The 16,096-nt window shown below is 42.9% G+C and overlaps 1 protein-coding gene and 1 pseudogene across 1 annotated transcript in view; one reads left to right on the top strand and one right to left on the bottom strand.

The window, feature by feature from the left end:
• GXYLT2 (glucoside xylosyltransferase 2) overlaps nt 1-16,096 on the top strand; it is a 121,732-nt gene that overhangs the window by 55,522 nt on the left and 50,114 nt on the right. The window lies entirely within an intron of this gene.
• On the bottom strand, nt 3,322-4,910 carry LOC142448241 (alpha-enolase pseudogene; annotated as a pseudogene).

Genomic DNA, 16,096 nt, shown 5'->3' with positions numbered 1-16,096 from the left:
AATCTTCTTCATATGACACAGTTTCTCCGATTCTTTGCTCAGCATACAGATTGATGAAAGGATCCGACCCTGAGGCACACCTTTCTTCATTGTACAACAGACAGTATGTCCTTGTACTATTTGAATAACCACCTCTTATACTATGTACATGTTCTACTTGAGCACAGTGAAGTGTTCTGGAGTTCACATTGTTCACAATGCTATCTATGATTTGTTATGATCTGCTAAAACATCACAGAGGCCACATCTAGCTTCCTCTGGTTGCACAAAAGAAGAGACTCCAAACCCACACAAACACAACACTGTTTGCCACAAGACAGCGGTCAGACATGCCTCCGTCCTCCATCCTTCATTACCCTCTTCTGACACCAATCATTCCGCCCTTGACACTCCACTTTTCTGCTGGGTTCAATAATCTGTTGCAATCACATACAGAATTCACAGACAAAAGTCACAATTAAGGGGGGAGTTTGCTTAAGGATGCTAACATGTTGCCACAAGTCAGAATCAGCACACAGTAAAGTTCCAGCCATTGGCCCACAGTAACACCTCTTCTCAGCCAGTAGCCAAGACTCTCCATTCCTCAGCCTGGTCCTTTGGCCTCTGCCTTAAAGGCTCAGGAAGCCAGCCCACCACTCTGTCACACAGATCTATACTCTAAGCACTTATGCTCATGGTCCCCTTGCATTGCCCTCTGGCCTTGGCCTAGAGCTTTTGCTCTGTCCCATGGTACCTGTGCCATGGCCTCTGGTGCCTCCGGTTGTCGCCTCAGAATGGACAGAAATCTCAAGTTTACTTCACTGGTAGCACTTCTTCCCATTAGTCCTGAGACTTCTCTCGGTGTTCTTGCCTCTGCAATTGCACTTTCTCATATGCAGGTATGGTTTTTATCTCTCAGTAGGCCATACCCCCAAGGAAACAAAAAGGTGGTGATTTCTGCATGCCCTCTACTAAGTTAGATACTCATAATATATTTCACGTTAATCCATAAGAGAGAACTACCTCCAAAAGGGGATTATAACCACAGACATAGAGGCTAAATTTTATGGTACATCAGAAAAGGGATTATGGCTAGCAGGGCCATTATAATTGAATATATCTCAGATATGCACAATTAGATGCAGTCACATGGTAAGTAAAATACAGGTAAACATTTTGTTGTTGTTGTTGATTTTATTTTTCTAATTGTTTTATTAGGGGCTCATACAACTCTTATCACAATCCATACATACATCAATTGTGTAAAGCACATTTGTACATTCATTGCCCTCGTCATTCTCAAAACATTTGCTCTCCACCTAAACCCCTGGCATCAGCTCCTCATTTTTCCCCTCCCTCCCCGCTCCCCCCTCCTTCATGAACCCTTGATAATTTATAAATTATTATTTTGTCATATCTTTCCCTGACCGACATCTCCCTTCACCCACTTTTCTGTCTGTCCCCCATGGAGGAAGTTATATGTAGATCCTTGTAATCTGTTCCCCCTTTCCAACCCACCCTCCCTGTACCTTCCCAGTATCGCCACTCGCACCACTGGTTCTGAAAGGATCATCCACCCTGGATGCCCTGTGTTTCCAGTTCCTATCTGTACCAGTGTATATCCTCTGGTCTAGCCAGAGTTGTAAGGTAGAATTGGGATCATGAGAGTGGGGAGGAAGGAAGCATTTAGGAACTAGAGGAAAATTGTTTCATCGTTGCTACTTTACACCCTGACTAGCTCATCTCCTCCCCAAGACCCTTCTGTAAGGGGATGTCCAGTGGCCTACAAATGGGCTTTGGGTCTTCACTCTGCACTCGCCCCCCTCTTTCACAATGATATGATCTTTTGTTTTGATAATGCCTGATCCCTGATCCCTTCAACACCTCGTGATCACGCAGGGTGGTGTACTTCTTCCGTGTGTGCTTTGTTGCTTCATAGCTAGATGGCTGCTTGTGTACCTTCAAGCCTTTAAGACCCCAGACGCTATATCTTTTGATCAGCCTTCTTCACCACATTTGTTTTTTCACCTGCTTTGTCTTCAGCGATTGTGTCGGGAAGGTGAGCATCATAGAATGCCAATTTAATAGAAGAAAGTATTCTTGCATTGAGGGAGTACTTGAGTGGAGATCCAATGTCCTTCTGCTACCTTAATACTAAACCTATAAATATGTGCACATAGATTTATTTTCCCATCCTCATATATAAATATATTTACATATATATCTGCCTTTATTTGGACCTCTATAAATGCCCTGTGCCTCCTCGCTCTTTCCTCTATTTCCTTTGACTTTCCTCTTGTCCCTCTATCATGCTCAGTCTTCATTTGGGTTTCAGTAATTCCTCTTGGTTACATTACCCTTGATCATGACCTACCAGGTCTCCTATATCCTCCTCACCCAGGTAAACATCTTTTTGATATTTTCTATTTTCAGCCAAGGAGTATCTGATCTTAGAAATGATATCTCTCGTTCCACATCCTCTTCTGAATCCACTTTCAATTTCTGGCAACTTCTTGTCAAGATATTACTATAACTTTTTGCATTATTTTTAACAAAAATTTTACTTGCATATGATACTGGTTCATAATTTCTACATTCTATTAAATCACCTTCCTTTGGAATGGGATCAACTATAGATCTCTTCTAGTTGGTTGGCCCGCTAACTCTTCAAACGTTCTTAGTATAGACAAATGAGTACTTTCATCCTCCTATCAGTTTGTTAAAACATTTCAATTTATTCCAGCAGGTCTGGGGATTAATTTTAGATTTTTTTGGTCAAGACCATGTTGTAGCTTGGGCTTCTTCCTTCAGTACCATTAGTTCTTGATCACATGCTACATGAAGTGGTTGAACGTTTTCAACCAATTATTTTTAGCATAGTGACTGTATTCCTTCTATCTTCTTCTGATGCTTCCTGAATTACTTAGTATTTTGTCCTTATCCAACATACAGCTCAACCTTCTGCCATTGAGTTGATTCTGATTAACAGTGACCCCATTTTGCCCATTGTTACTATTGTTCAGTGCCATTGAGTCAGTTCTAACCCATAGCAAGCTTATGCACAACAGAACAAAACACTGCCCAGCCCTGTGCCATCCTCATATTGTGCCTGTGCCTGAGACCAGTGTTGCAGCCACTGTATCAGTCCATCTCCTTGAAGGACTTCCCCTTTTTTGATGCCTGTCTACTTTACCAAGCACTTTTTCCAGGGACTAGTCTCTCCCAACAACATGTCCAGAGTGTGTAAGATGAAGTCTCACCATCCTTGCCCCTAAAGAGCACACAGAGGTACTTCCACAACAGATCAGTTTGTCCTCTTAACCGTACATGATACGTTCAATCTTCTTTTTTTTTTTTTTAGGGGTCACTGATGTTTATTTTGCAAATAAAACCACTGGGGATGTTGCCTGTTGACACCTCAGGATGACACTGGGACACTTGGTGGGAGGCTCTCAAGGGCAAGGAGTTGAGTCACAGGGTCACAAAGCTGGGGTTCCAACAGGTGTCAGCTGGTCTGGCTTGGCTGCAGGGCAGCTCTAGTGAAGCGGAGAGAAGGCCCACAAGCTCAGGGAGGGGCTACCAGAGGTCTGCCTGCCCAGCTTATTTGGCGAGGGGATTTCTGAACTTCTGGCCAGCAAACTTGGCCTTGCTGCCCAACTCCTCTTCAATTCTGAGGATCTGGTTGTACTTGGCCAGGCACTCAGATTGGCACGGCGCACCAGTCTTGATCTGTCCAGTGCAGAGTCCCACCACCAGGTCAGCAATGAAAGTATCCTCGGTCTCTCCAGAACGATGAGACACCATGACGCCCCACCCATTGGACTGGGCCAGCTTGCACGCCTGCAGAGACTCGGTCACGGAGCCGATCTGGTTCACTTTGAGCAGGAGGCAGTTGCACGACTTCTCATCCACGGCCTTGGCGATTTGCTTCGGGTTGGTCACTGTGAGATCAACCCCTACCACCTGGATCCCTGAACTGGCAGTGAACTTTGCCCAAGCGTCCCAGTCATCCTGGTCGAAGGGGTCTTCGATACACACCACTGGGTAGTTCGTGATGAAGGACTTGTACAGGTCTGCCAGTTGGTCAGGTGAGATGTACCTGCTGGGGTCATCAGGAGACTTAAAATCTAGGTCGTATTTCCCAGACCTGAAGAACTCGGAGGCAGCAACATCCATGCCGATCACCACCTTGTCGGTGTAACCAGCTTTCCCAATAGCGTTCTTCAGCAGCTCCAGGGCTTCTTTGTTCTCCAAGATGTTGGGGGAAAATCTGCCTTCATTGCCAACATTGGTGGCATCCTTGCCGTACTTCTCCTTGATGACGTTCTTCAGGTTGTGGTACACCTCGGCCCCGATGCGCATGACCTCCTTGAAGTTGGCTGCTCCGACGGGGAGGATCATGAACTCCTGCATGGCCAGCTTGTTGCCGGCGTGAGAGCCGCCATTGATCACATTGAAAGCAGGAATGGGCAGGATAACTTCAGAATTGCCAGCCAAGTCAGCAATGTGACGGTATAGGGGGACTCCCTTCTCAACAGCTCCGGCCTTGCACACAGCGAGGGACACGGCCAGAATGGCATTTGCACCAAATTTTGATTTATTCTCAGTTCCATCCATCTCAATCATCAGCTTGTCGATCTTTTCCTGTTCCGTAACGTTCAGCTTCTTGCTAACCAGGGCAGGCGCAATTGTTTTATTGATGTGCTTAACAGCCTTTGAGACACCTTTGCCCAGATACCGGGTCTTGTCCTTGTCCCGGAGCTCCAGAGCCTCATAGATCCCAGTCGAGGCCCCACTGGGCACGGCCGCTCTGAAGAGCCCTTTGGCGGTGTAAAGATTGACCTCAACGGTGGGATTTCCACGGGAGTCGAAGATCTCTCTGGCGTGAACCTTGAGGATAGACATGATGGATTTCTGGCCACTGGTTCTCGTCGCCCAGGAAGGAAGTGGAGGAGGCTGCAGATACCGAGACGGGTGTTGGGTCAGCAGAGGGCGGATGCTGCGACTCACGTTCAATCTTCTTAGGCAACAGCCGTGGAATTCACCTGGTGTCTAATTTTTTCATTGAATTTGGCAAACCAGTGGTTAAAATGGCACTTGTATGCCAAATGCATCCCCGAGTTGGGTCAGACCCCTGCCAATGTGCCTGGACCTCAACCCTGGATTTATGTATTAAGTAGCTTATCCTCTATGCCCATTGTACTTTTGAGCTTAACTCAGTAGACTCATGTATTGCCTTGAGAGGAGCACACTGGCATGGAGCAGCAAACTAACCAAGAGGACGATGGGGCTGGGCCCAAGCTGAACTATGTGAGGACCTCACTGAAGATATAGCCGGGGAGAAAGACAGGCCTGTCCAGACCACACAGGAGTGATCTAAGAGGGAAAGAGAGAGAGAACCTCATCATGGCCCTCCAAGGTCCTGGGTCGACATCCCTACTCGGAGCAGCCAAGTAGGGCTGGCTTTAACATGAGACATGACATTCTCTCACTGACCCATAGCACAACGAGGGCCAGCACTGGAGACATTGTGCAGAAAGTGTGTCCAATCTTCCCCACGCACAGCGGGTGAAACGCGAAGTGAGTACAGCTGGGAAGCAAGGGGAGCAAAGTAACCAAGTCCCTAAGGAATCCTGAAAATAGACTTCTGACTTCAGGGATAGGGCTTGGCACCTCATCAGACTTGATCGGAAAACTTACATAAGGGTCAGCAGACTGACCTGGAACTATCGGGGGTGGTTTTTCTTGTTTTGTTTGTTTTTATTTTTCTTTTGCCCTATGTATATCTATAGATGATAGCCAGGACAAATAATCATGATGCAAAAACAACAGGACTAGCAGTTCTAGTGGGACATGGGAAAGGAGAGGGCGGGGAGGGGGAGTGGGTAGCCAGCAATCTCAGAGATAAGGGAACAAGAGATCTAAAATTGATGGCCAGGAGAGCCTATAATGCTGGGTGGGGTTTGATCAAGGTCAATTTAACAGAGAAAATACTGAGAGCCACATGGAGGGTGCGCATGATAGTGGGGTAGGAGGAAGGTGAAAGGAAATAGAGGAAAGAAATAGGAGCCAAAAGCTATATTAATAGAGGTGTAGCTAAAGGCATGAATATGTGTAAATGAAAGAGATAGAGGCCAATGGACATATATTTATTAAGATAGCCGACGGACTTTGGGCCTCTGCTCAAGGCCTCCCTTTAACACAAGAACACTTTGTTACCTTCACATCATGTTCACTGAACACAAAATGGGAGTATAAGCAAATGTGGTCAAGAGAGCAGGTGATGCCTAGCTATCAAAATATATAGCATCTGGGGTCTTAAAGGCTTGAAGTTAAACAAGCAGCCATCTAACAGGGAAGCAAATAAGCCCACATGGAAGAAGCACACCAGCCTGTGTGAACATGAGATATAGTTGGGATCAGGTAGCAGGTATCAAAAGATCCAAAACAAGCAACTATATCAATGTGAATGAGGGGGGTTGGAGTAGATACCCAAATCCCATATAAAGACAATTGGATATTTCCTCACAGATGGGTTATAAGGAAAAGATGATTCAACCAAGGTGTAGTATAGCACTGATGAATCGCACATCATTCCTCTAGTTCTTAAATGTTTCCTTCCCCCTACTATCATGACCCAGTTCTACCTTATAAATCTGGCTAGTCTGAAGAACACACATTGGTGCAAGTAAGAGCTCTCAGCACATGGAATTCAAGACAGATAACCCCTTCAGGAACAGTAGTGGGAGTAGCGGTATCACGAGGGCAGGAGAGATATATAGTGCCCCCTCCAAAAGGATGAATAACAGAAATGTAGGTGAAAGACAATGGTCAGCGTAAGATATGAAATAATATTAACTATTGAATTGATTGAGGATTCACGAGGGTGGGAGGATGGGTGAGGGAAGGGAAAAAAGAGGAGCTTATACCAAGGGCTCAACAGAAAATGTTTTGGAAAGGATGACCGCAACATATGTACAAATATGCTTGATGTACTTGATATATGGATTATTATTAAGAGCTGTAATAAAATGATTTTTTAAGTGACACTTGTAATCAAGGTTCTCTCTACGGTGGACAGCCTCCTCCTTACTCGGTTTTTTATGTTCACTTATGCAATAACATATTGCCCATAGTAATGTTAATTATGTCCCTGGGTATAAAAATTAGACAGAACTATGCTTGAATATTTATCACTTTCATAAAATACATTTTCCTTTAATGAAATACTATATTTGCATTCCCTTGCATTTGTTATGTCAGTAGACAAACAGCGTAATGAGAAAAAGTGTCAAACACCCAGAGGGTGACACGTTGTCATTTGTTCACCTTTGTGTTATGCCTCAAATTCTCACAAGGTATTACGCAAGTCCTGAAAGTGTTCAAAGAGCTAAAAATATTGTCAGAACAATGGCTGAAATTCACCAAGCAGAAAGGGGTTTTCAAAGATGACCATAAGAAGAGAAGTCACATGTTTCTAACATATCAAACACAATACCTGTTGTTTAATTGGCCTACCTCTAAAGCAGGGGTTCTCAACCTTCCTAACTCTGTGACCCTTTAATACAGTTCTTCATGTTGTGGTGAGCCCCAACCATAAAATTATTTTTGTTGCTACTTCATAACTGTCATTTTGCTACTGTTATGAAACAGGCGACCCCTGTGAAAGGATCGTTCAATCCCCAAGGGGTCGCTACCCACAGGTTGAGAACCACTGCTCTAAAGGAATGGGACCCCACTCCTTTAGTGAAAAACAGTTAAAGATAAATCACATAGCCAATGATGCTCAGATAAAAGGGAAGAATATTGCAATAAAAATATATGGAAATCTCTGAACATTTTCATTTATATTTTAAAATTCTTTCCTGTAATAATCTACTTTGTTTGGGGTTTTTAAAAAAATCATTTTATTTGGGGCTCATCCAGCTCTTATCACAATACATACTACATCCATTGTGTCAAGCACATTTGTACATATGTTGCCATCATCATTTTCAATGCATTTTCTTTCTACTTGAGCCCTTGGTATCCGCTTCTCATTTTTCCCCTCCCTCCCTCACGAACCCTTGATAATTTATAAGTTATTATATTTTCATGTCTTGCACTGTCCAGTGTCTCCCTTTGCCCCCTTTTCTATTGTTCATTCCCCTGGGAGGGGTTATAACTAGGTCATTGTGATCGGTTCTCCCTTTCTCCTTCCACCTTCCTCTTCCCCTCCTGGTATGGCTACTCTCAATATTGGTCCTGAGGAGTTTGTCTGTCCTGTATTCCCTATGTTTCCAGCTCTTATCTGTACCCATGTACATGCTCTGGTCTAGCCAGATATGTAAGGTAGAATAGGGTCATGGGGGGCGGGGATGGAGGAAGCATTAAAGAACCAGAGGAAAGCTGTATGTTTCATCGGTACAACAATCTAGCTTTGTGTACCTCTTGTATTGTTCTTATTTAAAGATTGTCTGTATAACATACTTTTTGGCATATCATTTATTATACTTAAAGTAGTTATTAGGACAGAGACTCGGTTGTTAAAGTATTTTTAATCCTACCACTACCCACTAGCAGCACAATTCATATTAATTGCTTCTTCTTGGATCTTCTTTATTGAATGTTCAACTTTCTTGTTTTTGTTGTTGTTGTTTTTAATGTCCAACATTCACATGCATATGACATGATTGAAAACACCATGGTCAGGTGCACCTTAGGCCTCAACATAACATTCTTACTTTTCAATACTTTACAAAGTATTTGTGCGGCAGATTTACCTAATGCAACATGTCCTATGATCTCTTGACTGCTGCTTGCATGAGCATTGACTGTGGATTCAAACAAGACAAACTCCTTGACAACTCCACTCTTTTCTCCATTTATCATGATGTCGCCTGTTGGTTTGTTTATGAGGATTTGGTTCTTTTTTACATTGAGCTGTAGTCCATACTGAAGGACATACTCCTTGATCTTCATCAGGAAATGCCTCAAGTCCTCCTTAGTTTCGGCAAGCAAGGCTCTGTCATCTGTATGTCTCAGATGGTTAATAAGCCTTCCTCCAACCCAGCTTCTCTGATGATTTGCTCAGCATATAGATTAAGTAGGATGAGAGGATCCAACCCTTTGGCACACCTTTCCTGACTGTAAACCATGCAGTCTTCCCTTGTTCTCTTCGCACTTGTGCCTTTTGATCCGTGAGCAAGTTCTACAAGTGCACAATGAAATGCTCTGGAATTCCCATTCTTCGCAAGGTTATCCACAGTTTGTGATGATTCACACAGTCAAATGCTTTAGCCTAGTAAATAAAACATAAGTAAACATCTTTCTGGTATCCTCTGTTTTTAGCCAAAATCCAACTGACATCAATAATGATATCTTGTTCCAAGTCCTCTTCTGAATCTGGCCTGAACTTTTGGAAGCTCCCTGTAAATGTGCTGCTGCAACCATTGGGTGATCATAGGATTTTTTTTTGGACCATAGATTCCTTAATATTGTGGCCTAAGGCTTGAATTTTCTTCATTTCTTTCAGCTTGAGAGAGGTCAAGTACATTCTTCTTTCTCCTCCAGGTTTTTGCACATTTCCTTATTCTTTGTGCCCCTAAGAAACCCTTTGAAATCATCTGTTCGCATCCTTTACTTCATTTATTCCGTTCATTTTGTCTAATCTGTGTTCCAGAGTAACTTTCAGAGTCTGTATGATACCCATTTTTTTCTCTTCTTTATTTTCTCTCTTTTAATGACCCTTTTCTTTGTTCATGTATGATGCCATTTGTTATCCCCCCAATTCAGCTGGTCTTTAGTTACTAGTGTTCAATGTATCATATCTATTCCTGACATGGTCTCTAAATCCAGGGATCATATCCTCAAAGTCATACTTTAGTATTGCTTTTATGGGCTTGTTTTTATTTTCTTCAGCTTCAGTGTGACTGCTTATGCGCAGTTATTGACTTTAATTTTCCTTCCCTCTGGTACACTCAGGGAAGGTCAGATGCTGCCCCTCCACATGATTTGTACAGGGGAATTGCTTTTCACTAAGAATAGGACAAAAAAAGTCTAGGACACGTTCCCAGTAAATAACTATCAGCTCATTTTCTGCCTGTGGGATTTGAGAAGTCCGACAGCCTTCCTTCATTTAACACTGCCTCTCTCTGCCTCAGGCTGAACTGACAGTGGTTCTGCTAAGATGATTGGTCGGATCCATGCTATGTCTCCAGCAAACATTTTCCTAGCCACGCCTTTGGTGCTCCTTGGCTTGTGGTAGTATAACTTCAGTCCATGTCTTGCCATCGTATGATCTTTTCCCTTGTGCATTATTTTGCGTTCCTGTTTTTTCTTCTTATAATGACCAGTCACACAAAGAGTAGGTGTATTAGTTCACATGAAATCTACCGTACCTATAATCATTCCAACTAAGACTACATTTGGAACTTCTGGGGATTGGGAGTTCAATATGCCTTTGAGTGGCGGGCGTGGAGGGGAAGGGGGATGACACACAGTTGAACTGATAACAGATTAGGATGGACACTTCTCCAAAAGAGACATACAGATGGCCAATCAATATATGAAAAGGTACTTAACATCAGTAGCCATCAATACAATATACAAATCAAAACTACAATATTATTTCACTTCATACACACTGGATTACTGAAATAAAAATGATAGATCAAATGAATGTTGGCTTTAGAACCCCCCTATCTTCCTGGGAATGTAAAGGGGACGGTGCTGTGGGAAGCCGTCTGGAACTCCTCAGATTGTCCCACAGGACTACCACTGCCCCGCCGTCCGCTCTCCTGTACACAGAGGTGACTGTGGCTAACGTGGAGCCCATTTTGCCGCACAACAAACCCTCCGCAACCATGGAGAATGGCCTTCCATGGTTTCCTAGACGTGAATCTGCATGGACGGAGATCCCCCGGTCTTTGCTATGGAATACTGGTGTATTCAGACTGCTGACCTTTCAGTTAGCAGCCAAGTATGTATTCCTTGGGCCACTAGGCCTCCTTCATAGATGTATACCCTGAAAAGGTCAGAACTGCCCCTGTGGGTTTCTGAGACTGTAACTTGACAGGAGTAGAAAGTTCCATCTTTTTCTACTGGAGTCGAAAGCTGGTGTTTTTGAACTGCTGACCTTGTGGATCACAGCCCAGTGCATAACCACTAAGTCACCAGGGCTCCTGTGAATGTTCACAGAGTCAAAAAAAAAAAAAGGAAACAGCCATCAACAGATGACCACGTCTCCTTCTCTCTCCTCAAAAAGCCCATGGCCACTGTGTTATTCCGGGTACTTTAGAGAAACAAATCCACAGAAACTCATGTATATGAGAGAGTTTTATATAAAAGGTAAGTGCACATCAAGAAAACATCCAAACCCGGTGCTGCCCAAGCCCACAAGTCCAACATTAACCCATATCTCCAACAGCAATCCGCAAAGTCCTCCTCCATCTCACAAAACAGACCCAATGATGCTGACTGCAGGAGGAAAGCTGAGTCAGTGAACGTGTAAGCATCTCAGCGCTGGCAGGGGTCTCTATGCGGCTGCTCCAGCAACCAGGGCTGCATCGGGGTAGGTCCATGTGGCTTCTCCTCAGAGACATCTCACAGAAGTCAGCCTTGCCAGGTGAAGCAGGGAACTGGCTAAGGCAGCTGCACCCTGGTCCAACCATCAGAAAGCAAGAGATCCAAGAACTAAAAAGGCGAGGCTCATCGAACCATATAGCTCTCTGCCCTTCAATTAACCCTACATGTGTTTGTCGGCCATGTTGGCACAATAAACTCACTACCTCAGCCATTGAGTCAGTCCAGTTTCACAGTGACCGTATAGGACAGCTGAGAGGTTTCCAAGACTGATCAATCTTTAAAGAAGCAGACTGACTGATAGATTCCAACCACCAACCTTTTCATCTAACAACCCAACATCTAGGCCCCTGTGCCACCAGCAAATGAATGTAATATATTCATAAAATAGAATGCTATTTATCAAAAGTAAAAATAAAGTACTGGTTCATCTACAATATAGAGAGACTTTGAAAGCATGCTAACTGAAAGAAGCCTGTCACAATGGAGCACATGTTATATGGCTGGTCTTAAGAAATGTGCTGAAAGGCAAATCTAAAGAAACAGAACGTGGGTTTAAGGTTTCATAGGGTTGGACAGGTTGAAGGGGACATGGAAGCACTATTAATGAGTGTTGGGTTTCTTGTTAAGGTGATAAATAAGTTCTAAAATTAGATAGTGGTGTTAGTTGCACAACCCTACCAATATATTAAAAACCATTGAGTTGTATGCTTTAAATGGGTGGGTTGTGTGATATACAAATTATATTTCAGTAAAACTTTTAAAAGAAAAATAAGCATGGTGTATACTAACTGGTATAAAAATTCTGAGTTATTCTTTAATTGGTCCAACATGAGTCATCCGCTTATCCCTAAATAACCAAGGAGAATTATGAATGTAATCTGTGATGGGCCCAACTTGAGTCACATGCTTACAGATGGAGAATTGGGTCAACTTCTCAATCACGTGGAATGAGTTTCTTCCCATAAAAGAGGATTGCTGTTTTGGAAGATGGAGGAAGATATCCGGGTTGTGGGGGGCGGGGGACCACAGTAGACATCCAGCTGACTCAGCACCGAGTAGTTGTATAACATTCCTGTTAAGGCATTTTTATTTTGCAAGATGAAGACAATGAGAGAATACGTCGTGTGGTTTTAGGGAATTCATTAGCCACAGTGCTGCTGCTGCTGCTGCTGCCACTGTGAGCCGCCATTGTGAGCTGCCATCACGTTGGTTCCCAACTCAAAGTGACCCTGTGCACAACAAATTGAAATACTGCCCAGTCTTATGTCATTCCCATGCAGGCTGCACCATTGTGATTCACTGGCAAGTATTTGGAACTACATCGCCAGGACTTTCTTCCTAGTTCACCTCAGTCTGGGACTTTTTCAGCGTCATAGCAGCATGTGTGCCAACAGATAGGTAGAGACTATGCACACGGTTCCTTTTCAAAAAATCAGACCTAGGGTGCCTGCCTGAGAGGCAAGGGTCCGGTCACTGCTGCCTCACAGCCATCATAGTAATCCAGAAAACCAAGCTCACTGCTGCTGAAGCCATTTAGACTCAATAGTGATCCTTTGTGGGGTTTCTGAGACTTTGTACCTTCATGGAAACATGAAGCCTCATCTTTCTCTCTGGAGCAGCCTTGTGGCTAGTCCTACACTCACCACAGCACCACCAGGGCTTCTTAGCCATCATGTTCTGAGGAACTTAATAGAAAAGCTAATGAATTGAAAAAAGTAGAAGCAGTATGATGTAGTAGTTCAGACTAAAGAATATGGAGGAAGCCCAAATATGTTAAAATTTTGGTTTTTGCCATTTATCCCTTTGTCACCTGCAGCAATAACATTTCTCTGACCTGAATGTACTCATTTATAAAATAGAAATATGCTCATATTACATATTGTATAGTGTTTGAAAATTTAAATAAGTGTTAACACCCTTAGAAATAGTATTTGGTGCAAAGAAAGTGTTATTTTATTATTTTGTTTGCTATTAATATTAGGGCTGATGTGTGGTACAAACCTCCTGAGATATTCTTAATTCCTTTCCCACAAGGGTCTTATCTTGTTTTGTTTTTCCAATTTCAGAACATTATATTCTTTCTTGTACTCATTATTAACATAATATTCTTTTAACTGTGACAAAAATATACACAGCAAAAACATCCAATTCAATATGCCCTACATGTACAATTAAGTGCCATTGATTATACTATGTTGTGAAACCATTATTGATATCCTTTTCCAAATTATTCCACCATTATTAACATAAACTCAATGGCCCCTAAGCAAAAACTCTTCCTCTTTCACCCACCCATGGTATCAGTGTTAGTTAAATAATGTTATGTCAACTTGATAAATAAGTATAGGGATGGAGTCTGGCCTGTCTATCAAATCAGTGTGATGATGCCTCCATGTGGGTGTGGCCTTCTCATGAGGATTCTGGGAACTTCCTCATTTTCTTCCGAGAGGTGGGCCATACTCCCTTTCTGCTTCGCCTTCCTGTTGAGGACCCACACATAGAGAGCTGGAGGAGCCACATGAGACTCGCAGCTGGCCTGAGATGCCTCCACTGGCATTGTGTCCTCAAGACTTTTCACCCACCGGCCTGTGATCTCCCTGCATTTGTCATCATTGCAGGTGCTGTGTGAGTCTGAAGAGTAATTTATGGACTAGTATCAGACATATGGACTTAATATACAATTATTCTTTGATATAAAGCTCTCTCTTACACACATATAAGTGTCTCTGCATTTGTTTTCCTAGTCAACCTGGAGAAACACAGATTCCATTGGTCAACTTTGGTTTCTCTTTTCTTTAGCAAATGTCTTACCTTGTTAAATAGCCATACCAGCATAGACCAGTTGGAATATGACCCGGCTTATGACATGAGATGTATCATAGGGAATTGTCTCTGCGACATAATTACCATACTAGTCGTTCTGGAACTAACCAGCCATTGAGAACCCCTGGGGTTCTACTTGGGAGTGGTTATGAGTCAGGATTGACTCAACAGTAATTGGTTGGGAAGTTCTGGAGCTAAAGCATTGCTGTGTTTGTTATGAAGCATATGAGTATGCGGTTCAGAACTGACATATTGATGGCTGACTAACAGGATTCTCTGGATGCAAGTAATAGGAATTGGTTCATGGTGAGTTAATCAGTGGGCAGATTGACAAACAAGGCTGTGTCTGATTAAAGAGAAGAAAACATTTGTATTTTAGTCACTTTTTCCCCAAAATTATATTTAAAAGGGTAAGTAAAACATTTTTTCTTTCATGTTAAGAGCATAAACCTTCGAAGACAAAGAGAATAAGGAGAATAAGATGGCAATAAACACCCAGAGTATTTAGTCAAGTGAGATCACTATTTCTTTAGTCGGCATTAGGGAAAGCCTAGCAACTAATTATTTACATAATACAGACACCAAAATGTCAATGAACTAGTGGCATCAGATGCCTTTGAAAGTGGTCAAAATGAGGTTAGGAACAAGAGGTTTGTTGGCAACGCAGTTTTGGGAAGAGATGGGCCCTATCCAGATTGCCTGCCTCTTATCACGTGACTTAGAATCTTACTCTCCCTTCTGTGGAGAAAAGCGTAGGGGTTTAATTTCTAGAAAAGATAACACCGAGGGTCTTTGCGCTAGAGAAATCCAAGCACAGTTTAAGGCATCATGTAAGCATGAGGTTCTGTAGAAACTTAAATACTGAAAGTTCAGACCAAAGGCCCTTATCTCACATAATTGGGACTCTAGGCTCTAGTAGAGCCATGTGGCAGTTACATAATCTCATGTTAACTTGATAATAAGAACGAATGGGGTGGAATCTAGCTTGTCAACAGGATCACAGCCTGACAGTGCTTCCTTACGGGTGTGGTGTGCCCATAAGGATTCCGGGAAACTCCTCTTTTTCTTCTGGGAGATGGACTACACTGTCTCTGCTTCATCTTCCTGTTGAGGAGCCCCATGGATACTCTTGGCAGCGCTTAGATGCCTCCACTGCCACTGATCCACAAGACGTTTCACCCACCAGCCTGTGATCTTCCTGCATTCGACATTGCTGCATGCACTGCATGAGTCTGAAGAGGAATTATGGGCTAATATCAGACTTATGGATTTGATCTGGACTGGCAGGGATGTTTTCTCATACATAATTGCTCTTTGATATAAAGCTCTCTTACAGACATATGAATGTCTCTGGATTTGTTTCTCTAGTCAACCTGGACAAACACAAGCCTGCTGGAAAAAATGATGTCTTCTGGGACGAGGGTTGGAAGAGACGTTTTTGGCTATTTAAGGACACTGACCCTAGAGGGTTCCCTACTAACTGTCCCAGTCAGCTCCTTACGCTGAATCACACAGCCAACAGGCCCCCTCTATCTCCTTCTACACATGTCAACAATGAATGAAAACACACTGACTAGCTCATTGGAGATCAAAAAAGAGAAAAAATATGAACTTAGAATAATTTTTACAGAGTAAGTAAAACTTATAGAAAGTTTTCAGAGAAATAAAAGGAAATATTACATATGTGAAAGAAGCACGAGATTCTTCTTTTTTTTAATGAAACATTTTG

The sequence above is a fragment of the Tenrec ecaudatus genome, chromosome 5, assembly GCF_050624435.1.
Source record: "Tenrec ecaudatus isolate mTenEca1 chromosome 5, mTenEca1.hap1, whole genome shotgun sequence".
NCBI classification, from domain to species: Eukaryota; Metazoa; Chordata; class Mammalia; order Afrosoricida; family Tenrecidae; genus Tenrec; species Tenrec ecaudatus.
Note: the sequence above shows the minus strand (reverse complement) of the source record. Positions and strands in the feature narration are given on the sequence as shown.